The sequence below is a fragment of the Schistocerca cancellata genome, chromosome 8 (assembly GCF_023864275.1).
Source record: "Schistocerca cancellata isolate TAMUIC-IGC-003103 chromosome 8, iqSchCanc2.1, whole genome shotgun sequence".
Taxonomy (NCBI): Eukaryota; Metazoa; Arthropoda; class Insecta; order Orthoptera; family Acrididae; genus Schistocerca; species Schistocerca cancellata.
The window spans coordinates 615,189,841-615,217,325 of record NC_064633.1 but is presented as its reverse complement, the minus strand read 5'-3'; positions in this window follow the sequence as shown (position 1 = coordinate 615,217,325).

The window sequence follows — 27,485 nt, the reverse complement described above, 5'->3', positions numbered from 1 at the left end:
GCACTGGTATCTGAAACATGTCCCTCAGTGCTTTTCGGCAGTGAAGTTGCACCGGCAACAGTCACATTTTGACAAGCAGAAAATGTATCTTGACTTATTTGAGAAAACAGTGAGGACCCAAAACCTGAATCTGCAGTATTTGCAGGATAGTGTCCTGCCATTCCCGATTCCTGAGGCGGGCTATTGCCGACCGATCGATCGATAATGCTTCCCTGTTCACTTCTTGTTTCACTGTCTACACCACTGTTTGCCGCCCGCTCCATTTCCCTATGCACAATTAACAAATTACTATGTTGAACATTAGTTAATTCATTACATGGTGGCGCTAACACACTACTTTCGTTTCCACTGTCATTTCTCAGTTTACTTTGGAGCCTAGTATTACGTTTTTCACACGCCATAATTGTCACAATATTTCACACGATAACACAGAAAAGCACAATTTGAAGAGCAAAAATAAGAAAACACATTAACATAGCACTGAAAATAATATCTAGTTAATTGCAAGCGCAGCTGCAAAATACTTGTTGCAAATTTACATGCGTGCCACACCTGTTTTTCTGTACAACAATGAAAGACTGTAACTACAAAGGGGATTCTCTCTACAATTACGCGCTAGAAATAAACAAAATCTACATTAATTACACAAACTACAAGAAAAAATCGGAAGATTCCAGTGAGGTATCCTGGTAGGGTCGCCATATGAAACTTCCCCTTAGAAAAATTATACATGACTGTATTTAAACTAACACACAATATTTTTAGCGCAACGCAATCTGACTTTCAAAAATCCCTGCAAAAGGATGGCCCTGACGAACATTAACCTATACCTTTCACAAATCACTTACCTCACCAAAAATCTTCCTTACTCGAACTACTGCAATACAGTGGGCGCCACTACTACCAGCTAAATAAAAGATTCAAACTACTGAAGGCACTAACTACTGATAGGTATAGTTAGCAAATGAAAGATTTTGATAGAGAACAAACAATGTATTACCTCAATAGTGTTCAAAAGTCATAATATATATATATATATATATATATATATATATATATATATATATCAGTTCGTGGCATCCAGTCTTACAAATTTACTATCTCTGTCCAAAACTCTGCCATCTCACTCCCCACATCCACCACTGCTGGCGGCTCACCTCCAACTGCGCAACGCTACGCGCTGTTAACAGCCAACTGCCCAACACTACAATGACAGACAACAATGCAAACCTGCCACAGACTGCACACAGCACAGCCAGTGATTTTCATACAGAGCGCTACGTGGCGTTACCAATAAGAAAACCTAAACAGCCTACTTACAAAACCTACGAGAAGAATGTACGTAATGCGCTGGAGATATATATCTTACATTGTAATATTAACAGCGCTGCATTTCACACAACCGATAGATCAGAAACACAAGCGATTGAACATTATACCCTGTTTTAAGTGCAGAACTGTGTAGCCTTAGGAGAGTGTGTGTTTATGTTCTTTCTTACTAATTTCCTCCTGATACTGAGTACAGACACTACAACAATATTTTAAAATCGATAGCGTAGTTGATTTACATAAAATACTTCGAAATGCATCTGTCTGGAGCTCCATCATGCATAAAAATCACCTGTTTCTTGTTCTTCTTAACCGTTTGCTATTATATCACAACGTTTTCAAATCTTTACTGTACACCGATAAGGAGTGCTAACCTCCTCGACATGGGTGAATCTGGAGAAATCTGGTGCAATTGTATAGGTGAGGACTCATCAATCTCCATTCATACATGAGATGTGGACTGTAGCAGTCTACTTCTGGTGGACCGCATATTAAATCGGTAATGGTGATCCAGGCCGGGTTGGTCAAGGACAGTGTGAGGGGGTTTTTCAGTCTCTTATTTTATCCTAAGACTCGAGAACGCTCTGTGATTTCCATCTGCATAGAGCGGATCGTAAATTAAGCACTGTGCTCAAGGTGCTAGAAATATGTAGAGTGCTGTTGGGTATATTTCCACGATGTGTATGTTCGAGAATTAACAATGAATTAATGTACTACACAGTCATCTATCTAATTCATAATGATACTCGCAAAGTAGAGAAGGGGCGGTTTAGTGATGGTACTGAAATTGGGAAACATGCACTCACATCATTTGTCAGTGTTGAAATTACTGTAAAATTGCTAAAATTGTTTGCACTATCAATTGTTATGCTCATTATTACAGTACATCGACGGTTTCTTTTTCCATCTCATGTGTCAACTGGCACGCTGTTGGATACCAAATAATGATTGACTGACATCGCTTGTTTAGTTGGAGAAAGAGTTTTGGTGGAGGGCAACATCTCCTGGGAAAGGCTAGCGCTGAAACAGTGATGGCGTACATGCCTACAAAATAAGTCGAAATGGAACATAGAGCCAGCAGCTACTCCATCACTGTGAGAGATGAGTTTAAATGTAGAGGTCGTCAAAACGCTTCCTAATGCTGCCAAACTGTTCCAGTTTCCTTATGTTTTAACTATCTTTTATTTAAAATCTTACCATATGTGTAGTTTGTTATGGTAGCAGCAGCAACAACATGATTTACACCATGCAAGGTCTAATTTTCTGTGAGAAGCAATGGGTCAGAACGTGTTAATGTCAGTTTAGAATCTGACACAGATCTCGAAGTCGTGATGGGAAAAATAAAGTATGGCAGAGTATAAAGCAGAAAAAAGAATGTTTCAAAGAACGAACAGGGTCACAGGGAGCGTCTCTTGCGACTTACAGCATAGTTGGATATTGTCATCCTCCTACAATACAGACAATGAAACTTTACACTGGTCTCTGCAATGGATCAATACCTGCATGTTTAATAGTATCATCACATATGCTCGATGCCTGCACACAGACAGTATTTGTTTTCGATGTATGGGAGGAGAGCGATGCAGTCAAAGTCTTATGGATTTCTCTATCACATGAAGTTAGTTCAGCTTTTATAGTTCATAATTTTTCTTTGTTGGATGGTACAGAATAAGGATGGTAGCATGTTGGGGTGATAGACGTGAATGGTCTCTGAGTGACGCAGATATGCTTTGGACTGCAGTATCTATATTTGGTTTGGGGACACACGACAATGCTGTAGTAAAATCCTCATCCTTCTTTTAAACTATCTCATGTTGCAGGAGACTGAGTCTGTAGCGCAGGAGTACTAGTACTGCCTACCACGCAAGGGGACCCAGGTTCGATATATGGCAGGGAACTGGTGGTTGTGTGTTCATCATCATTTTCATCATCATTGACGCTGAAGTGGCATCAACTAAAAACACTTGCAATATGGTAGCCGAACCCTGAAGGGGATATCCCAACAAAAAATGCCATACGATCATTTCATGTTTTGCGTTGGAGGAGCAGATTTTGTTTGGCACTGACCTTACACAACGTACACTGTTGGCGGATCTATGACAACGTGTTCCAGTTTCCACCAAATGGTCAAAACATGATCCTGTCGCACTAGCTCATGGCACTCTGTTTCTACACGGTTTGCAGAAGGTGGTGGATATAGCTCTCACCGAATTCTGCTCAGTTCTGACTTAAATTGGAATGATTACATGAGCAAAGTTGCAGAAATGGTAGCAGTTGCAACAGCTATAGGGGCTATCTGAATTTTACTGTAGCAGATAGGATCGAAAAATGTGACACATTTTGGGATAGTAGAGTGCCAGAAATAAGATAAACTAGTGGCTGTAATCATTAAAGGATGTCTCCATAGATACGATGCAGGTATGTGGTTGAATTGAAAGACTTGATTCGAAATCATGGGCATCATTTCTACCGGAAAACAGAGCACTAAGATGTGAAAAGCTAGTGTACATATCTTACGACCTCAATCAGCACACCGTCTACTGTTTGTGATCCTTCTCAATCAACCATCACCCGTAACCCAGTCGATACATCACCGAACCTCTGAGGTGGCAACGAGACAGAATGTGTTACAAATACTGGAGAAATGTCTAGGGCCGACGTAAGGGTGGTGCAAAGACCAGTTTCATACCACATTCCTTAGCCCAGTCACTTCCTAAATTCGATGATTTTATCATGAGTTTGCACTGTCGGCTACATGTAACTGCACTGTTGGTCTGATAAAATACACTCCGGATATCACTGTCTATATTCAGTGTTGTTGTGTTTGTCTGGAAAAACCATATCATTCGGAGGTAATGCCATACGTCGATTTATAAAGCCGGTATAGCTTTTAACATGCATACTTGTGTGCACCTGTAGAAGCAAGACCAATTGTGATAGTAGTATGGTTGTTGCGATCGTGGTTTTTATCTGGCGGTTTGTAAGACAATTACGCTATTCTTTCTAAACACAGTGGTAGCACTTGCAACAAAATATTATGAGACATGTCCACCCATCACTGATTTTCAGTCAGTATTATTTCGTATCGCCAGCAATCAGTTATTGGCCAAGTATTATACTTAGTAGTAAGGGATGTGTGACATGTTCACCTTGAGCATGAGGCATATAAAGTATATGTGTGTGGCCAGCCAGTGTGGCTGAGTGGTTCTAGGTGCTTCAGTCTGGAACCGCATGACTGATACAGTCGCAGGGGCGAATCTTGCCTTGTGCTTGGATGTGTGTGATGTCCTTAGGTTAGGTAGGTTTAAGTAGTTCTAAGTTCTAGTGTATTGATGACCTCAGAAGTTAAGTCCCATAGTGCTCAGAGCCATTTGAACCATTGTATATGTGTGTGTGTGTTCCGACATGTGCAAAAGAAATGATTGTGTGCAGCGGTAAGGAGGGTATGGATTTGACATAGAATACTCTGACAGCAAAGGGAACAGTATGTCAAGTCATAAGAAAGGTAGAGATATTTCTGTTTCCAGAGCCACAGCCATCAGCAGGGTGAATTTCCGATACTTCGTTCATTGTCGAATGTCGTCCAATCGAGACCAGGATCCTAATATTTAATAGTAAGTACAGTGACAAAATATATATGTGGCTGGTTTTCTAGGATGATTATGTCTATGTGTGCTTGGTGTGTGGCGCCTCTGGCATGTGGTGGGAATGGTTCACGTTTTCAGGTAACGGTAGGAGCTTCCAGTAGGAGCTTTCCAAATGGACAGGCCTGTTGGGATGCAGGAGTCTAGCTGATTTAACCGTCTCGTCCTCTAGATGGCAGATCATCGAACTAATACCTAGTATGCGTTGGACAACTTTAGTGATCACATGGAAATTTGAGAAGATTCAATATGCATGTGTGTTTGCACCAGACTATTATTCCCTCCCTTGTAAATTGTCTGATTGACTGCTTCTGTACAGTCCGCGCCTTTATTTAGTTGAGAGAATATCGATTTTAGTGTGAGCATCTAGCAGGTGAAGGCAGGTGGAAGTCATTCTTCCTGGTTCTCTAGACATGAGAAATACCTTAGTTGACTTTGCAAATTATAAAAATGATTTGGAATCTGTTACATCACCGAGATCAGTATTCGTGAGTGGAAATATCAGTTTTCTCCATATTTTTTCGAGTTCTCACGTAAATGGCTTCACAGGTGGGATAAGTTTCTAGTTACTCAGTGGTTTATAGCATGCTACACCTCGCTAAAATTTTGGGTTTCTAGAGAAATAAATCCCAGTCCATATCTTTGGAATTATACTTTGCGGGCGATAGTACTGCTATGAAAGCGAAATTGCTGTGTGCTTGATATCGAGAAGTATCGCGTAAGTGGTATGATATTCTGGCATATCATGTGTAATTACGTATGTTCTAGTAATCCCAGAGCCTGGAGATTGGTGTAGAAAGCAAGAAAGCTGTCAGGCCAGGGCTAGAAACTGTAACATCTTTGTGCTGAGGAGAAACGAGCACGTCCTTCTACAACAGTTCTGAGAGTGACTTTGGTCCACTGAGGGCACTCTGGTCATGCATCCGGAGCAGGTGACTTGCAACTGGTCAACCTCGCAGGAAATATCTAGTGCTGTGAGGAGTATATATGGTGCTGTCTGTCTTTGCGGCATATGTATGAGTGTCCAATGGTCGATAGGTATATGAATGATGCAAAAGAAGCGATTTTGTAGGCGCAGGATACGAATTGTATGTTTACTACATCGACACAGTAGGCAGTGGTATACTGTTCTGTTGGAGATCAGTTTCATGCTCTAATATTTAAGCTTCCATCCTCAGTGGCAGAGGAGTGTAATTGAATGACGCCTGCCGCTTGGGTTCTGAGGCCATCCTTGGTTCCTTCCGGCGGCTGGCTGATTTGGTGAAGACAACCAGCATCGCACGCGGAGTGCAAGCTGAGCTTAATATCTGCAGCATAGTGCCCAGAGTCGATCGCGGTCCTCTGGTTTGGAGCCGTGTGGAGGGTCTAAACCAGAGGCTCAGACGACTCTGCGACTATAATGGTTGCAAATTCATCGACCTCCGTTATTGGGTGGAGAACTGTAGGGCCCCTCTAGACAGGTCAGGCGTGCACTACACACCGGAAGCAGCTACTAGGGTAGCAGAGTACGTGTGGCGTGCACACGGGGGTTTTTTAGGTTAGAGGGACCCCCCCTTGGGCGAAACGATAAAATACCTGACGGCTTACCAGAGAGGACATTATCATCGTTGATAAAGAACGTCCGTCCTCAGAGACCAAAAACAGGAAAAGTTAACGTAATATTGGTAAACTGCAGGAGTATCCAGGGCAAGGTTCCTGAATTAGTATCTCTTATTGAAGAAAATAGTGCGCATATAGTATTAGGAACGGAAAGTTGGTTAAAACCGGAAGTGAACAGTAACGAAATCCTAGACACAGAATGGAATATATACCGCAAGGATAGGATAAACGCCAATGGTGGAGGAGTATTTATAGCAGTAAAGAATTCAATAATATCCAGTGAAGTTATTAGCGAATGCGAATGTGAAATAATCTGGGTTAAGCTAAGTATCAAAGGTGGGTCAGATATGATAGTCGGATGCTTCTATAGACCACCTGCATCAGCAACCGTAGTAGTTGAGCGCCTCAGAGAGAACCTGCAGAACGTCGTGAAGAAGTTTCGTGATCATACTATTGTAATAGGGGGAGACTTCAATCTACCAGGTATAGAATGGGATAGTCACACAATCAGAACTGGAGCCAGGGACAGAGACTCTTGTGACATTATCCTGACTGCCTTGTCCGAGAATTACTTCGAGCAGATAGTTAGAGAACCAACTCGTGAAGCTAACGTTTTAGACCTCATAGCAACAAATAGACCGGAACTTTTCGACTCCGTGAATGTAGAAGAGGGTATCAGTGATCATAAGTCAGTGGTTGCATCAATGACTATAAGTGTAATAAGAAATGCCAAGAAAGGAAGGAAAATATATTTGCTTAACAAGAGTGATAGGGCACAAATCGCAGAATATCTGAGTGACCACCATCAAACGTTCATTTCTGAGGAAGAGGATGTGGAACAAAAATGGAAAAAATTCAGAAACATCGTCCAGTACGCCTTAGATAAGTTCGTACCGACTAAGGTCCAAAGCGAGGGGAAAGATCCACCGTGGTATAACAATCATGTACGAAAGGTACTACGGAAACAAAGAAAGCTTCATCATAGGTTTAAGAGTAGTCGAATCATAGCTGATAAGGAAAAGCTGAACGAAGCGAAAAAGAGCGTAAAGAGAGCAATGAGAGAAGCATTCAACGAATTCGAACATAAAACATTGGCAAACAATCTAAACAAGAACCCTAAAAAGTTTTGGTCATATGTAAAATCGGTAAGCGGATCTAAATCCCCTATTCAGTCACTCGTTGACCACGATGGCACCGAAACAGAGGACGACCGAAGAAAGGCAGAAATACTGAATTCAGTGTTCCGAAACTGTTTCACTGCGGAAAATCGTAACACGGTCCCTGACTTCAGCCGTCGCACGGACGCCAAAATGGAAAATATTGAAATAAACGATATCGGAATTGAAAAACAACTGCTATCACTTAGTAGCGGAAAAGCATCCGGACCAGACGAGATACCCTTAAGATTCTACAGTGATTATGCTAAAGAACTTGCCCCCTTTCTATCAGCAATTTATCGTAGATCGCTGGAAGAACGTAAAGTACCTAGCGACTGGAAGAAAGCGCAGGTCGTTCCCATTTTCAAGAAGGGTCATAAATCAGATGCGAATAATTATAGGCCTATTTCGCTTACGTCAATCTGTTGTAGAATAATGGAACATGTTTTGTGTTCTCGTATTATGACGTTCTTAGATAATACAAATCTCCTTCATCATAATCAACATGGATTCCGCAAACAGAGATCATGTGAAACTCAGCTCGCCCTATTTGCCCAAGAAATTCACAGTGCCGTAGACACTGGCGAGCAGATTGATGCCGTATTCCTGGACTTCAGGAAGGCATTTGATACGGTTCCGCACTTACGTTTAATGAAAAAAATACGAGCTTACGGAATATCGGACCAGGTTTGTGATTGGATTCAGGATTTCCTAGAAGAAAGAACACAACATGTCATTCTTAACGGTTCAAAATCTGCAGATGTAGAGGTAATTTCGGGAGTACCGCAAGGAAGCGTGATAGGACCTTTATTGTTTACAATATACATAAATGACTTAGTTGACAACATCGGTAGCTCCGTGAGGCTATTTGCAGATGACACGGTTGTCTACAAGAAAGTAGCAACATCAGAAGACTCGTACGTACTCCAGGAAGACCTGCAGAGGATTAATGCATGGTGCGACAGCTGGCAGCTTTCCCTAAACGTAGATAAATGTAATATAATGCGCATACATAGGGGCAGAAATCCATTCCAGTACGATTATGCCATAGGTGGTAAATCATTGGAAGCGGCAACGACCGTAAAATACTTAGGAGTTACTATCCGGAGCGATCTGAAGTGGAATGATCACATAAAACAAATAGTGGGAAAAGCAGGCGCCAGGTTGAGATTCATAGGAAGAATTCTAAGAAAATGTGACTCATCGACGAAAGAAGTAGCTTACAAAACGCTTGTTCGTCCGATTCTTGAGTATTGCTCATCAGTATGGGACCCTTACCAGGTTGGATTAATAGAAGAGATAGACATGATCCAGCGAAAAGCAGCGCGATTCGTCATGGGGACATTTAGTCAGCGCGAGAGCGTTACGGAGATGCTGAACAAGCTCCAGTGGCGGACACTTCAAGAAAGGCGTTACGCAATACGGAGAGGTTTATTATCGAAATTACGAGAGAGCACATTCCGGGAAGAGATGGGCAACATATTACTACCGCCCACATATATCTCGCGTAATGATCACAACGAAAAGATCCGAGAAATTAGAGCAAATACGGAGACTTACAAGCAGTCGTTCTTCCCACGCACAATTCGTGAATGGAACAGGGAAGGGGGGATCAGATAGTGGTACAATAAGTACCCTCCGCCACGCACCGTAAGGTGGCTCGCGGAGTATAGATGTAGATGTAGATGTAGATTGAGTGAGTCTTTCCATATCTGTTGATCACTTTTGCATGGTTTAACTGTCAGTGCAATATGGTGATCTGTACAAAATAGTTTTGCTGCAGAAAGTCTTGTCTGTAGAAAGAAAAAGCATTCAGTGCTCCCACACCAGCAACATCATTAATTTGGTGGGTAAATTCATAGAGCCGATCATAATGCTCCATTCATTCACAAGACATCCTTTCTGCCAGGGCACAGGAGCCTTTATCTATCGGTGAGAACATTTGAATTTGGAGATGTTTGTTGAAAGCAGGACTTAACGATTTCCAGGAAGGGTGACACGTGATGGACAGGGTGCCACATTAGGACCATCAGGAGGAATGCATTAGGAGGAATGCATTAGGCGTTATTCTGGGCTATTCGTAAACAGGTTAATTATTTGATCAATTTAATTAAGTAGTGAATCAAATTGATGAGAGTGAGAGAGCTGTTCCAAAAACTCAGACCTGAAAGTGCACCTGTAGCTTCGAGGGTGAGGTTTCCTGAGGGGGAGTGGGGGCCTGTCAATCGAAAGGAAGGATCCTTTTAGTAGAACTATAGGTTAAGGATCTGTCAATCAAAGAAGAACAATAGGTTAATGACCTGTTAATCGAAGGAGAACAATACGTTAGGTACCTGTCAATCAAAGGAGAACAATAGGTTTGTCCCTGAGTGCATACCTGGCGTCGATGTGGGCATCCCGCACTAACATAATGTACTCGTGGCAGCTTTGGTCCACTAATGTCACGTTCACAAATAACGACGGAATTTTTTTGGATGACAGTGTGCCATGCCATCGGCCCACAATTCTCACGGTCAGTTTGAAGAACATTCTGAAGATTGCAGTGAATGGTCTGGCCACCCAGATCGCCCTACACGAGTTCCATCGAACATCTGTGGGACACAATCGAGGGGTCAGCTTGTGCACAAAACCCTGCGCCGGCAACACTTCCGCAGTTACGGACGCTTGCGGGGGCAGCACGGCTCGATGTTTCTGCAGGGGACGTCCACGACCTGCTGCACTACGCCAGCCAAAAGGCAGTTCGACACGATATTAGGAAGTATTCCACGACTTTAGTTGCCTCAGTGTATTGGTGGCTAAAGAACTTGTGCATTATGCCTTACAAGGCATTTCGCATTAAGGGTCCATCAGAAACGCATTGTTTTTGGTACAATTTGTTGTAAGACAATGTCAGTTAATAACACATATACGATTAAAGCTTTCAGGAGATGGTAAAATGCGACGTACTGTAAATTATTCATGGTCGGTATAGCATAATGAACAGCGCTATAGAATTGTAAGGTGTCAATTGATGTGTTGCTGGTTTGCGTCTCACTGGATCTCAGAATAGTTTTTTAGTAAACTTCGCGTTTCTAATAGGTTCTGCTACTTTCTAAATAGAAGCATACTTTCTAATATTCAGTGTTATGTTGTCAAGCGGTTCTAGGCGCTACAGTCTGGAACCGCGCGACCGCTACGGTCGCAGGTTCGAATCCTGCCTCGAACATGGATGTGTGTGATGTCCTTAGGTTAGTTAGGTTTAAGTAGTTCTAAGTTCTAGGGGACTGATGACCTCAGTTGTTAAGTCCCATAGTGCTCAGAGCCATTTGAACCATTTTTTTCAGTGTTGTGTAAATGTAAGCGCGATCTTTCTTAGGAGTATGTTTGTTTGATTGGCTTTATCCAAAAAGACAGCTCGCACTACTTGCAGTAATCCTTTTTTCCACTTCTTGTTCCAAGTAGAGTATTTCACGCGTTGCAAAGAATCTGCAACTGAATAGCAGTTGTGGTCAAATAAGAGTGAGCAATGGGTATTAGTAGACAGTGAGAATGATGAAATAGTTTTATCTTACGTGGAGATCTATTGTAAATTTGTATCACACTATTTGTAATGGAACTTTTATAAGCCGATGTCGTTACTGACTTGGGATGGTGCCTTTGTTTCTTCATGGACACTGAAGATTTTATTTTTGTATACTACAGACAAAACAACGTGACTAGCATATGGACAAGGGCGGAAACGCGCGTTAGTTCTAATAGAGCTAACGCAGTAATTTTACGCCCGTCCTTTTCGCAAAGAAACGGTGTGGTTCGTGAGCCAGACACAACGGACAACTGCCATTGGACACCACCACGTCGAGGCACGGTTATCATAGCAGCAGGCTGACATCTACGCGCTCAGGGTTAACATTCGCGAGCACGGTCCGTGTGCCGACGGCTAAAAGGAGAGCACGTGCCATGTTTTAGATACCATATCTCTGTACCTCATCGACAGTCCCCTGCCACTCTTTAGAGCCGAAAATGTGAAAAGCGAAATTTGAGACTTACAATATCTGACTTCGTCACGGTTCACATGTCTCGCGAAATGACGACGAGGACAAACAAGAGCTCATAAGCATGACTGTTATTTTTATTACAGAAGTTTATTTTCCCAGATCGCACAAAAATACACCGTGATTACTAATTTCATCGAAATTACGTCGCCGTCTTCCGATCATATATACAGAAAATTCTTTTACAGGGTCAGTCAGTCCATTTGCTCAACTGTTCACATTAACTGGACACACCTTATAGGGTCGACATCCCGTAGTGCCGTCTCGCGTCATACAATAAGAGAATAGCTGTGCCAACAGTAGTTACAAATAAAAAACGTAAGACGTGTATAAAATATTTTCATGTTGAAAATATTGTTGACTCCTGGTAGGAAACTCAACAAGGACACTACACGAAAACATTTTATACATGCCTTACATTTTTTTATTTGGAACTACTATGCGCTGTTCTCACAGTTATTCTGTTACTGAATGACGAGAGACGGTACTATGGAATGTGATCTCTATAAGTTGTGTCCAATTAATGTGAACAGGCGATGAAATGAATTGACCCTGTAACAATTTTTTCTATACAAATGATCTGAAGAAGGCGATATAATTTCGCTGAAACTAGTAACCACTGAGTACTTCTGTGCGATATGGGCGAATAAACTGCTGTAATTAGAAGCGACCCTCTTCAATACAACTTACAGTCTCAAGTAATCGCCATAAGTAGCTCATAAGGCGTCTTAATGACAGTCGTCCTTCCCAAGCTCTACTTGCGGAAAGCACAGGAGAAAACGGTGTGTGTGTGTGTGTGTGTGTGTGTGTGTGTGCGTGTGTGTGTGCGTGTGTGGAGAGGGTGGGGTGGGAAGGGCCTATGGAGGAACCAGAAGAGCCTTTCGCCCCACACACGCAGTGTAGTACAGGTATAAATGAAGATAAGTGACAGAAGAAGTCCTTTGTTTACGTCTGTCCCCCATGCTCGCCTCCTGCCTTACCCCTGCGCTCATCCCCCTGCCGGCCCGCATTGTCGCTGGCTGCTGGCGTCGGGTTACCACACGTGACCCGCCGTTTCGGTCCCTGGTCGAGTCCTCTCAATGGCCCACCGGCCTTCGTCCTTTTGTTGCCTTCCTGCCTTCAGCAGAGGACGACTCAGCCGGAGGAGGCGTGGACGCTCTGGAGTCGCGACACCGTGGCGGCGCTCCCTGGCGACTGGGGACTCTGGGATTCCCCAGACAGCCGGCGCACCTCTCTGCGGCCGCGCCATTGTCCGGCGCAGGTAGCGGCCGGCCCGTCTACCTGCCCCTGCATACCGCCGCTCCCTGGCCACTGCACCAGTATACTCGGCGGAGCAGCTGCTCAGTGCGTGCGGAAAGTATTTCCCGTAAGCACCGTCGCTGAAGCCATCGTCACATGGGGCGTGGCATTGGGGGGGGGGGGGGGGTGGCATTCAACATGCAACGCGCTGACTTGGTCTTCCACCTTGCTACTGAAAGCTCAGGCAGGACTAGTGCCTCAACGTTGTATACCCTTAGCGGCAGTTGTTAGCTGTATCTGGTTCGGAAATCGCAATGTCTGTTTGTGAAATGGGCAGGCTTGAATTTACTACGTTAACTGCAGTAAGGCCGTTATTACACTATCAAATTTCTTTGTCAAAGATTTGATCAAAGATGTGATCAAATATTCGTCAAATATATTTGACAACGATCTTTGACGTGGCGCTAACAGGGAGTATTACACTGTCATCATATTTTTCGTCAAAGTTCAAGATGGCTGACAACAAGAACTTGTTATTAACAGCAGCAGTTGCATGTACCATAATTGCACTGTGTGCACATGCGGAAGAGAAGCGGGGTGGGGGAGGGGGGGGGGGAAGGGAAACGTATCTGGGTTTTACGACGACACGATAAATTCATTCAACAAAACTTGAGCTTATAGTGGAGGACGAAAAGTCGTACATCAATTACTTAAGAATGGATTAGCACACATTTCTGTATGTGCTCAGTGAAGTGTATCCTCATATCACGAATCACAATACTCACTCAAGAACTGCTATATCTACAGAAGACAAGCTCACTGTAACACTCCGATTTCTTGCTACAGGAGAGAGTTAGGTTAGGTTAAGTCAGGTCTCCAATCTCCTTAATCTATTTTTAATATTCAGTGTGCCTCAAGTTGTAAAGCGCCTCATCAGCTTCAAACATTTCTATTAATTTTGTAGTTGTCGGTACACACCAATAGTATTTACCGGCAATGTTTATAAAAACACTACAGATGAAAGAACGCTGCTCTGATGCTAGCGCTTCACGTGGTAACATGTCGCATTGCAGTGAACAGAAGACAAGCGACTTCTTTGATCAAATCTACATCGAGGTCCTAGATTTCATCAAATATTTGACGACATTTGACAAAGTTCCCCAAGACGTATCCATACTTGTCCATACGCTAGGCATGTTGTTCAGTCTGTAACATACTGTACATAAATAAAGACTTCAGCAGCCGTGAACATGTTGTAAGGCAAAAAGGAGACTTCAGTGTCAAGTCAGTAAGGACATCAGATTACAGATCTTGTGATACAAATGAAGCACTCAAAACCATAAGGGCCCAAAGCACAGATACAAATTGATGAGAAGAATATATGTTTGTCAAAATCAAATTTATAGACAAATCATCAGTGTCATAAGTCTAAACTGTGTTTTAACCACGTCTGAATATCGTATACTTCCTATGAAAAATTAATGTACCCACTTTATGTTATGAAATATTAATCAATATTTAAGATTACATTTATTATTAAACTTAGTCCACAAAATTTCCATAAATAGCCTAGTGACAATAGTGTCTTTTGACAGTCGTAAAGTTTGTGATTAACGTCAAACTAGAATCAGAACATACAGAATAGAAGCCAAATGCACCACACGCACAATCATGACCTAATCCAACACTTCACGATCCTCGTTATCATCATTGTTATGAAGCCCATTCTGTGACTTGAGATTCAGATAAAACTGCCGATTGGCTTCTGATTACGAAATACTACTACTATGTACAACACGTACACACTATGTTGGCGATCCTAGAGTACAAAGAACCAGCACCAGGTACCAAAATTATGCTTGGCCCATATGGAAATGAATATCCGAGAAATCGGTGAGACAGCTTTTCATAAAAGTTCCGAAGACAATGTGCGAGTAGAGGTATAGTTAAAGCTGGTTCACTATAAGATCAAAAAATGTCAGGAGCATATATACATGCTAAAATCTCAAAACTGATGACTGTGTACTTTAAGTTCTCAGTGCCACAAATTTACAATAGCCTTCTCCATAAGACAAAAATTGTTTCATCTTTTAGTAACGCGAGCCTTACTTGATCGTTGTTTCTGTTCAGTATGAGACTTTTTAGAACATGTGAAGTACAAGGCCAGAAACAACAACGTACAAATTTTTTTATTGCAAGTAGTGCCAACTCTCATGTAGATAAAACCAATCGAGCAAACACTCTGGTCAGAAAGCTCACATTTATATTTACATAACATAGAACATACTTCTATTAAATTACTAAGAGAGTCTCAGAATATATTACAGAACGTCAATATGACCGAAAAACTTGGATATAATGGGACGCAAACTACCTACACATCACTTACCACTCCGTAACTCTACGTCTCTGTACACTGCGCTACGCTGAGCTTCTATAATACACTACATTATTTTGTATGTTATTATATTCTGAATCTTTCAGTCGCAGATCTGTTATCAAATGCTATTTAATTAGAACAAATCGTATCAAGAACAATGTGTTTTTGATGAAAGATCAATGTGCCTTTGTCTTGAAACGGCATACTTTCATAACACTTTCATAAAACGTAAGTTACAGTTAGAAAATTGTTTAACCACCAATACAACGTTTCCCGTCATTTTATTGCAATAAATCGTACAAAATCGGTCCAGTCGTCCAGGTTATTGAAAGATCCTCGATTTTCTGGTGCTCTGAAACGCAGGTATTCGTAGGGCGCAGGTTATGATATAAAACCCACCAGTTATGAGAGTCAACCGAAAGCCGATATGGCGCCTCCTTAATCTGCACTGAAAAGATGTGGCATGCGTGTGACTTAGGTGGCGTTCTTCCATTGATCTACGTTCAAACGCCCGTTCATAACGTCTATCATACTTGATATTGCTCTGCACGTTCAGAAAGATTCCCCAGCGTGCTTTTTTCACGTTATGACATCGGAAACTAGGCACACTCAACGTCGACGTTCGAATGCACGGTCCTTGTAACGGCGGCTTTACTATGGTATCTCATTCGCGTTCGAAACGAATGAAAAGTCACTGATCCCTAAATTTCTCTTAGTTTATTCTCCTGGTGCCTACACGACACAGAGCAGAATTTCTCCGGCATACCAACCTGCAAGGTTTTCAAAAACATTGTCATTCGAACATTGTAAGTTTTTGCATCGCGTCAAATTCTGGTTGGAACCTCAAATCTCCGTCGTCTATGCCGGAATCGACTGACTGTTGCTTCTGTTGCTGCAGTGGCGGCTTTTTTCATCCCATACACTGCTCGCAATCGGCCAGTGCACGTCATCGCGTCATTGTTTCAAGATCGGCGCTGGTGGCGCCATCCCTGCCGCAGGGTCATAAAAGATTCCGTGTGTATGATTACAGGAAATTTGTGGGAAGTTCCTGTGGGACCAAACTGCTGACGTCATCGGTCCCTAGGCTTACACACTACTTAATCTAATTTAAACTGACTTACGCTAAGGACAACACACACACCCATGCCCAAGGGCCGACTCGAACTTTCGACAAGGGAGTCGCGCGAACCGTGATAAGGTGCCCCAGACCACGCGGCTATATCATTGTATATAATTTTTCAAGTCAGCATCCCTTTTTCTCAGCTCGCACTAATTGTATAGGGATGAATGAGGTGTCAGACACGTTTTTTAACCGGCTTCTGACATTGCATACCGAATTTTCTCTAAAACTTAATATTTGTGGAAAATTTTAACATAAAAAAGACTTTCAATTGCCATAGGCAAAATGGAATCATGGATGTCCAGCTTCATACCTATATTTTACTAAGTTATCTTATTAAAAACGAATGAGACACTTCCTTTTCATATTGCATTATTATAAATACCATTTTATTTGTTTTAAAGTACTTATTAACTGGATAATTTGTACACAGCATTGACGTAGTTCATTATCTGTGCCTGTCGTACAAGTTGACTTTTGTAAACCAACGTACCTTCCGAAAAGACAAACATATTTGTCGTTGTTGCCTTGAATTGTGATTTACCCATTCCTTCTGCAGCCTAACATGCTTACTGTAACTGAAAATATTGTCGAGTTAAAGCTATAAGTTATGTGGCCCTGCTGACAGTCCCTGACCTCTGCCCGTCGTATAAGCCCAGAAACATTTCGAATGCAGCACACGTTTTTGGACACATGCAAATGTTTATACAAGGTTACATCTTAAATTCATGATTATTATTTCAAATCGTTCGGTTCATTTTTAAAGATGTTTTCACTTCATTCCCACATCTATCCTTCTCCTAACGACTAAGCTACACTCCTGGAATTGGAAAAAAGAACACATTGACACCGGTGTGTCAGACCCACCATACTTGCTCCGGACACTGCGAAAGGGCTGTACAAGCAATGATCACACGCACGGCACAGCGGACACAACAGGAACCGCGCTGTTGGCCGTCGAATGGCGCTAGCTGCGCAGCATTTGTGCACCGCCGCCTTCAGTGTCAGCCAGTTTGCCGTGGCATACGGAGCTCCATCGCAGTCTTTAACACTGGTAGCATGCCGCGACAGCGTGGACGTGAACCGTATGTGCAGTTGACGGACTTTGAGCGAGGGCGTATAGTGGGCATGCGGGAGGCCGGGTGGACGTACCGCCGAATTGCTCAACACGTGGGGCGTGAGGTCTCCACAGTACATCGATGTTGTCGCCAGTGGTCGGCGGAAGGTGCACGTGCCCGTCGACCTGGGACTGGACCGCAGCGACGCACGGATGCACGCCAAGACTGTAGGATCCTACCGCACCGCCACTTCCCAGCAAATTAGGGACACTGTTGCTCCTGGGGTATCGGCGAGGACCATTCGCAACCGTCTCCATGAAGCTGGGCTACGGTCCCGCGCACCGTTAGGCCGTCTTCCGCTCACGCCCCAACATCGTGCAGCCCGCCTCCAGTGGTGTCGCGACAGGCGTGAATGGAGGGACGAATGGAGACGCGTCGTCTTCAGCGATGAGAGTCGGTTCTGCCTTGGTGCCAATGATGGTCGTATGCGTGTTTGGCGCCGTGCAGGTGAGCGCCACAATCAGGACTGCATACGACCGAGGCACACAGGGCCAACACCCGGCATCATGGTGTGGGGAGCGATCTCCTACACTGGCTGTACACCACTGGTGATCGTCGAGGAGACACTGAATAGTGCACGGTAGATCCAAACCGTCATCGAACCAATCGTTCTACCATTCCTAGACCGGCAAGGGAACTTGCTGTTCCAACAGGACAATGCACGTCCGCATGTATCCCGTGCCACCCAACGTGCTCTAGAAGGTGTAAGTCAACTACCCTGGGCAGCAAGATCTCCGGATCTGTCCCCCATTGAGCATGTTTGGGACTGGATGAAGCGTCGTCTCACGCGGTCTGGACGTCCAGCACGAACGCTGGTCCAACTGAGGCGCCAGGTGGAAATGGCATGGCAAGCCGTTCCACAGGACTACATCCAGCATCTCTACGATCGTCTCCATGGGAGAATAGCAGCCTGCATTGCTGCGAAAGGTGGATATACACTGTACTAGTGCCGACATGCTCTGTTGCCTGTGTCTATGTGCCTGTGGTTCTGTCAGTGTGATCATGTGATGTATCTGACCCCAGGAATGTGTCAATAAAGTTTCCCCTTCCTGGGACAATGAATTCACGGTGTTCTTATTTCAATTTCCAGGAGTGTATTTAAGTACGAAAGTTTCGCACAGACCCCTTGGTCTCGACATATTCTCAGTGTCAAAAAACCCGCCGAACAGATTAAGTTCTCACATTCCAGAGCAAACTTTCACACGATCTGAAGCGGCATGACGTAATGATGAGGTTTGCCGACCAATAAAGTGTGTTAAAAAGGACCACTATCTCAGCATCCGCGACAGTCAGTTGTCACGGACGAAGATAATGGTGGTGATCGTCGGAAGCAGGAAAAGCGAGAATGCTTTGTACAGGAATGTCGTCGCGGGAAACTGCGTTCTCACTCTCATTCGAAACTCACCTCGCGCTCCTGTCGCATGACCTTTAGCATGGATCAAGGAAAATTGGTGGATTCAGTGTATTTTTATTCTATTTTATTTACACGTCAAGTTCCGTAGGACCAAACTGAGGAACAAATCTCCAAGGTCATGGAACGTGACAGTGCATGAAATTGCAACATAAAAGTAATAATAGACAAAAATAAAATATTTATGAATACGAAAAACGTCAGTCCATAAGTTTAAGAAAAGGCAATCAACACGAATCAGCTTAATTTTTCAAGGAACTCCTCGAGAGAATAGGAGGAGTGGCCCATGAGGAAACTCGTCAGTTTGGATTTGAAACCGCTAAGATTTTTGAATTCCTGTGGTAGCTTATTGAAAATGAATACAGCAGCATACTGCACACCTTTCTGCACAAGAGTTAAGGAAGTCCGATCCAAATGCAGGTTTGACTTCTGCCGAGTATTAACTTCTTGGGAATAAGCTAATATTGTTAATAAGAAATGACAGTGAGGAATATATATATATTGAGAGGCCAATGTCAAAATACCTTGACTCGTGAACTGGGGTCGACAAGAGGTTCGTGAGCTTACACCACTGAGCCAAAAATATCCTTTTAGAATGGAAAGAATTACCCCAAAATATAATACCATACGACATTAGCGAATGAAAATAAGTAGACTAATTTTCGTGTCGAACGATCACTTACTTCAGATACATTTCGAATAGTAAAAATGGCAGCATTTAGTTTTTGAACAAGATCCTGAATGTGGGCTTTACACGACAGTTTACTATCTATCTGAACACCTAGAAATTTGAACTGTTCAGTTTCACTGGTCATACACCCATTCTGAGAAATTAAAACGTCAGGTTTTGTTGAATTGTATGTTAGAAACTGTAAAAACTGAGTCTTACTGTGATTTAGCGTTAGTTTATTTTCTACAGACCATGAACTTACGTCATGGCTGGTTCAAATGGCTCTGAGCACTATGGGACCGTAGCGGTCTTGCGGTTCCAGACTGCAGCGCCTTTAACCGCACGGCCACTTCGGCCGGCCTAACTTACGTCATGTACTGCACTATTTGAAACCGAGCCCATGTTGCACACAACATCCTTTACTACGAAGTAGCGTCATCAGCGAACAGAAATATTTTAGAGTTACCCGTAATACTAGAGGGCATAACATTTATATAAATCAGGAACAGGAGTGGCCCCAACACTGATTCCTGGGGCACCCCCCCCCCCCCCCCCTCTTGACCGTACCCCACTCAGACCCCACATCACAGCCAGTCTCAGCATTGTGAATAATGACCTTATGCCGTCTGTTGCTAAAGTATGAGGTGAACCAGTTGTGAGCTACTCCCTGTATTCCGTAATGGTCCAACTTCTGGAGCAATATTTTGTGATCAACACAATCAGACGCCTTAGTTAAAACAAAAATTATGCCTAGCATTCTAAACCTTTTGTTTAAACCATCCAGTGCCTCACATAGAAAAGAGAATATAGCATTATCAGTTGTTAGACGACTTCTAAAGCCGAACTGTACATTTGAAAGCAAATCGTGTGACATAAAATGATAAATTATCCTTACATACACAGCCTTCTCAATAACTTTGGCAAACACTGATGCCATAGAAATAGGTCTAAAATTGTCTACATTATCCCTTTCTCACTTTTTATACAGCGGCTTTACTTCTGAGTGCTTTAATCATTCAGGAAACTAACCATTCCTTAAGGAAAAATTACAAATATGGCTTAATAAAAGGCTAACATTTGCAGCACAGTACTTTAATATTCTGTTAGGCACTCCATCATAAACATGAGAGTCCCTAGTCTTCAGTGATTTAATTATTGGCCCAATCTCCCCCTTGTCAGTATCATAGAAGAGTATTTCAGACATCAGTCAAGGAAAGGCATTTGCCAAGAAAGTTACGATTCCCTGTAGAAACTAAAGTTTTATTTAATTCACCAGCAATGCGCAGAAAATGATTGTTAAATACTGTATACTAACTGATTTATCAGTAACAGAAATATTTTTCCTATGAACTGACTTTGTATCGTCGACCTTGTGCTACTGACGAGACACTTCCTTCACAACTGACCATATGGCTTTAATTTTACCCTATGAATTACCTATTCTATTTGCATACCACATACTCTGCCTTCCTAATAACATTTTTAAGCACCTTACAATACTCTTTGTAATGGGCTACTGTAGCTTGATTGTGACTACTTCTAATATTTTGATATATTTCCCGCTTTGTTCTATATGATATCCTTATCCCACTAGTCAGTCACCTGGGCTGCCTATTACTACCAGTACCCCATTTAGAACGTTCTAATGGAGAGCAACTCTCAAAGAGCATGAGAACTGTGTTTAGGAAAGCATTATATTTGTCATCTATGTTATCAGCACTGTAAAATCCTACCACTCTTGTTCCTTGACAAGGTTTAAAAAACTTTCTGTTGCTGTTGGATTAACTTTCCTACATAATCTGTAATTACATGTGACATTTGTTTGAGTACAAAGGCCTTTTACTGTTAAAATTTGTGCATCATGGTCTGAAAGGCTATTCACCCTTTTACTAACAGAATGCCCATCTAGCAATGATGAACGTGAGAGGTGGCATGCCTTTACAATGCATACAGTGACTTGCCCCCTCTCATATTTATATCTTATTCTGAGTAATTCGATTTGGGGAAGTATAGTCGAGTATGGTCATTCCAAAGCTAGTATTGAGAACTGAGAAGATATGAGTATTTTTCTCTCTAATTGCATGCAGTAAAAAGTTGCTATTCCTTCAAACGCGGACTTCCTACGCAGTGTCTCTCGTCACCCAGGTGTTCCGGTGACAGGGGGGGTTCTGCTGATCTTGAAAGGGTTATGCCGACGGATGTAAGGGAGTCGAGTGGATGCTGTCCAGACGCCGACATTGTCATAAGAGCAGCGGCAGCGACACGCCCACAGGGGCCTGAAGGAGCGGCTGGGGTTAGAGACTCCATTACTTCACAGAAGCTTAGTGAAAACACTTTCTGACGGGCTACCAGCGAGGCGTGGGAATGACTTGTGTTCCCAGGCAGTCTTGGCGGGCGAATTCCCGCGTTTTCTGCAAAATCATAACTGTGATTGGCTTGCTCAGGGGATAGCTCCGTGACGTAGCAAAATCGGCGCAGAAATTGGCGCCAAGTATAACCATTGGTGGAATAGTACTGCGTCAACAATAGAGGGGAATTTTCCGTCGGTTTTCGAGTTGCTGATTGGAACGTTTAACCACGACAACTGTCGTGGGGGCGGGAATGTTCTGTGTTCGGCTTGTACGGGTGCTCTTGGTGGAGTCGGCTCTCGCATTTCAGTCGGAGTACGTTACAAGACTGAGCTCTCGCTGCTCTGGACAGCCTGCCTTCCGTTGGCTGTCTGATATACTTTCATTTAGTTGTAACTGTTTGACGAAGTTGCTGAAGTTTCGATTTCAACGTAACTTTCCGAGTACAGTTGGCAATTGAGCGTTCTGCGTACAAGCAGCCTATGTTGTCCGTCTTGAGCAGTTTTGGCTAAAGTTGACTGTATTGGAGTTACTGCGTGACTTCGCTTGTTAAAATCAATCACTGTACCGTCAGTGATTCTGTGGCTTGTCTCCCTCAGAGGCGCATGTGTAATGCTAGGAAGTCTTTAGTCTGGAACAACTACATCAGGATAATTTATTTCGAGCTATACTTGCGGCATTATCATCACCACGACGGGACGTTGAAGTAACCAGCCATCGTCTCCAGTACACCAGATCATGTTAAGAAGACAGCCTGGTAAAGTATGTCCGCAGGACCGACAGATTAGGGAATCTTGCTCTGTGATAATCAGAGCTCAGCAGAGCACGCCTGTTCGTCTTTTTCTACCTTTATTCTGTCTTGGGTGTTCATTGTCTGAGTTCTCACTACTGTAGCAGCAATTAATGTTGGTTTGGCTGGGTGTTTCTCTTAAAATCTGAATTGCAAGGAATTGGCTCCCCATATCACTTGGTCATAAATGTCACAAGCTAGTTTATGGACAACTTCACCGTTACAGCATTTATTTCAGTATCCAATTGGACGTATTGTAAATGTTCCATGTGTTTTGTTTATAATTTTGAGTTTAGTCATAATAAATCAAATTGTTATTTTGGACAGAACTTTCATTCTGTAGATCGGTAGAGCAACCCTTTCATTTCCCACTACGTTAATGAAACTTTCCTTTATTAAATTAATTTCTGTCAAATTAAATTACTGCAGGTGCCAAACTCTTTTCTACTCCACTTGCAGGGTCGATTACATCCAGTTCGCGTTTCTGCTAATCCATGTGCAACAGCAAAAGTCGGAGTTAGAAAAGGGGGGTTGGGCTTGGAACAGCATTTCCATATGAAGATTCTAGAAGAATTTAATGCTAAATACACTGCTAGCCCCGGCACCTCGCAAACGAATAAAAATATTGTCTAAAGCTGTGCTACTGTTCCCCTGCACCCTAGCTGAAAAAAAAAAACCAGTCTGTATCAGATCATATGAATTTAGAAGATCTACCAACATCATTTTCCTTGCAACATCAAATACAAAATTTATATTGAAGTCACCACATATAACTAATTTCTGGTGCTTCCTACAAAGCGACTCAAGAGCCCTCTCTATCCTGAGCAGAAGTGCTCTGAAGAAAGAGTTAGGGGACCCATAAACAACAACAATTAGAAGGTTAGTTTAACTACATTCAGCTGCCCCTGCACAACATTCAAATATCTGCTCAGTACAGTGCCGTGATACGTCTGTGGACTCACGTGGAATACAGTTTTTTATATGCATAGCCACTCCCCCACACCGCAAGAAACTCCTTGAAAAAGAGCCAGCTAATCTGTATGCTGGTAGAGGAAGCCTCTGAATTGTCAAATTATTTAAGTGGTGCTCTGACATACCAATAATTTCAGAGTCAACATCTATAAGCAGTTCAATAGCTTTATCTCTAATACCTCTTATATTTTTATGAAATATGCTAATTCCTTCTCTACTTGCAAACATGGCATTCTCTGAAGGTGAGCCCTTAGTTAGAGGGACTTCCTTTAAGCAGGAATATCTATCAGCTGACTTCAGTCTACAAAGGGTGCAGCTCTACCGCCAACTACTACAGGAACTTTTCCATGAGTGATCCCACCACCACCCACCACACTGTCACATATAAGCTTTGCCAGCCTCCCCTTCCCATACCTATTGAGGTGCAGGCCATGCCTAGTGAAACCCGATCTACTGACAGACCCAACTGTTGCCACTGAAATGTGACCCATGCCCTCTGCCATCAGCACCCTCTTCAGCCCCATATTAACGCGCCTAACAGCCGCATGAAGTTGAGTCCGACCATAACGCTGAAACAGTTGCACGAAATGCACATAAGTGCCATCAGTTTGTGTAGCTATCTTTACCAGGTCATCACCTACATGACATTCCCCGTCCCTATCAAGATTGTTCCCTGCTCCACACACTATCACTACCTAATCCTGCTCCGTAAAATTCCTACATAACTCCCCTATGCTGTCAGTCACCTGAGCCAACCCTGCACTAGGCTTCACAATGCTGGTGACCTGGTACTCACTCCCCAACACCTCCTGCAACTGCTGGCCCACACTTCTACCATGCGAACTGCCTAGCTGCAGCACCTTCTTTCTGTTAGACTTTGCAACTGACCTAGGCCTCCTAACGAATGAGGACTGCTGCATGTTCCCTACATCTCCAGCTACGAGAGGCTCCTCTCCACTCAACTCTGAAAGTTGGTCAAATCTATTGCATATACGGAAAGTATAACTGACTGAATACCTTCTCATCCTAGCTGCCTACTTGCCAACTGTTCTCCTTTGCGCGTTGTAACTGCAACTAAAGGGCACATATCTTACGCTTCTGCTCCTCTATCAACTTATTTCTACTACAGATTCTGCATTCCCAGGAGGGGATCTCACTAGAATGCCCACTTGCTTCCCCACTGCATTCCCTCCAATGAAAATACTTTGAACAAATGACACACCGCAACCCACCACTCACAAACCTACGACAGAGCCCACACTTCTCACTCATAGCAAAATTTTACAATTACTGAAAAAAAAACTATACATCTACGTTACTTAAGTTCAGTTCCACCAGTAGAACTATTTATAGCGGTCTCGAAATTCTCTGTCTAATAAGAAAGCAACTACCTGTATTAATACTACTACACCATAGCTACTACCAATACCAACAAAACTTCACAAAATTATTAGCTAAAACCAAAAATTCAAGCGGCCACTGGAACACTCAACGAAGTTAAAACACTGAATGAAAATTTTACTCAAATATTCGCTAGAAAAAATAAGAAATTTCAGCTGAAAATTAAAGCATGAAATTTACTGCACAAATAACTTCGTCAGTACTTAGATTTATAACCGCTACAGCTGCAACTGCACGCCCTAAAGTGTAAACACACTACTGAGGCGTGAGGCTTGGACGAACGACGTAAGCACACTCACGAATAACGGACTACTCGAGTCAATAACACAGGAAGAAAAACTGAGATTAATGAGGATCCACTAATAAGCTACTTTCACAGCAAATATTAATACAAATAAGCTTTAAAATAAGTAACTGAAGACTAAAACTTTATAAACTATTGACGATCAATTTCAACAGCAGTCCAGCACACGTGACGTCACACCAAAGATCCAACCAAAGATCCACGAAGAACTTGGCTTACGAAAGTCATTCACATCACTACCGCACCGATGCGATGCAGTTAAGGAGAGTATGATCAGGTGGGGCAGCAAACGAAATGTGTGAGTGGATTTAGCATTTCTCGGTGCGGAGAACGGAGCGTGTTATGTTGAGCGTAGGCTGGTCGACAAGTATAGAAATAACTTCGGACGTGTCACTGGGAAGTTCATTAAAACCCTTGTTGCTCATATCGTACATCAATGCCCTGGCAAACGATACTAACAGTAATTTCAGACATTGTGCAGATGCGTTGTAGATAGAGAAATCAAAATCGTTGCTATGTTTGAAGTATTTAGTACTATATTCGTTTCCTATAGGGCTATTTCTGCCACAGGGCATTTTTCTAGCTTCCTGCGAATAATCCAAGGTTGTGCTCATCATGGTGTGGGTTCCTGTAGTCATGTCCTAGTTCATGAACCACGGGCAACGTATGAGTGGCCAAGTAAGTGGTCCCGACAGTCGGGATACCAGTTACTTTGGAATAAGGCTGGGCATCTCGGACATATTCTGAGTCGTGGTCACCTTTGTGCTCATACGGCAAAGACTACCAAATCCACCGGTTAGTCCCTCAGCCGTTAGGGGTAAAACCCAATGGGACTCGGGGCAAGTAAGGCTAGCAACCTGCTTCCCTGGTACTTTAAATATGATGCTGGCAACAATCAGAGCAAAATGCCTCGGACCTTTGGAGGTGACGGAGTTCCACTTCTAACTGACAAACCAGGGACTCCTAAGATACGACTTGGCAAACAAATGGTAATGAGATGGGGAGCTATTAATATCAATGGGGGCTACTCTGGGAAGAAGGTAGAGCTGGCAGAGGCTGCAAGTAAGATGGGGCTGGACGTTTTAGCTGTTAGTGACATTCGAGTAAGGGGTGAGAAAGAAGAGGAAGTGGGAGAATACAAGGTCTACCTGTCAGGAGTCAAAGCAGGAATAGCACAATGGGGTGTAGGACTTTACATCAGGAAAGAAATGGAACCCAGCTAGTTGCAATAAGGTATGTAAACGAACGACTGATGTGGATAGATTTGACAGTGTCTAGCAAGAAAATTAGGATTGTGTCAGTATATTCGCATTGTGAAGGAACAGATCAAGATAAGGTGGATAGTTTTTATGAGGCACTCAGTGATGTAGTTGTTAGAGTAAAGGACAAGGACAGTGTTCTGCTCATGGGTGATTTTAACGCCAGGATTGGAAATCGAACAGAAGGGTATGAAAAGGTTATGGTTAAATTTGGAGAGGATATGGAGGCCAACAGGAACGGGAAACAACTCTTGGATTTCTGTGCCAGTATGGGCTTAGTAATCAAAAACTCCTTTTTTAAACATAAGAACATTCACCGGTATAATTGGGAAGGCAGGGGAACCAGATCTGTAATTGACTATATAATAACAGATCATGAATTCAGGAAGGCTGTGAGGGACACACGTGTATTCAGGGGATTCTTTGATGACACTGACCATTATTTAATCTGCAGTGAAATTGGGATTGTGAGGCCGAAAGTGCAGGAGGTCAGGTCCATATGTAGGAGGATAAGAGTGGAGAAACTACAGGATAAGGAAATCAGGCACAAGTACATAACAGCGATCTCAGAAAGGTACCAGTTAGTTGAATGTAGTCAATTACAGTCATTGGAAAAGGAATGGACGAGGTACAGGGACACAGTACTAGAAGTGGCTAAAGAATGTCTTGGAACAGTAGTGTGTAAAAGTAGGATGAAGCAAACAGCTTGGTGG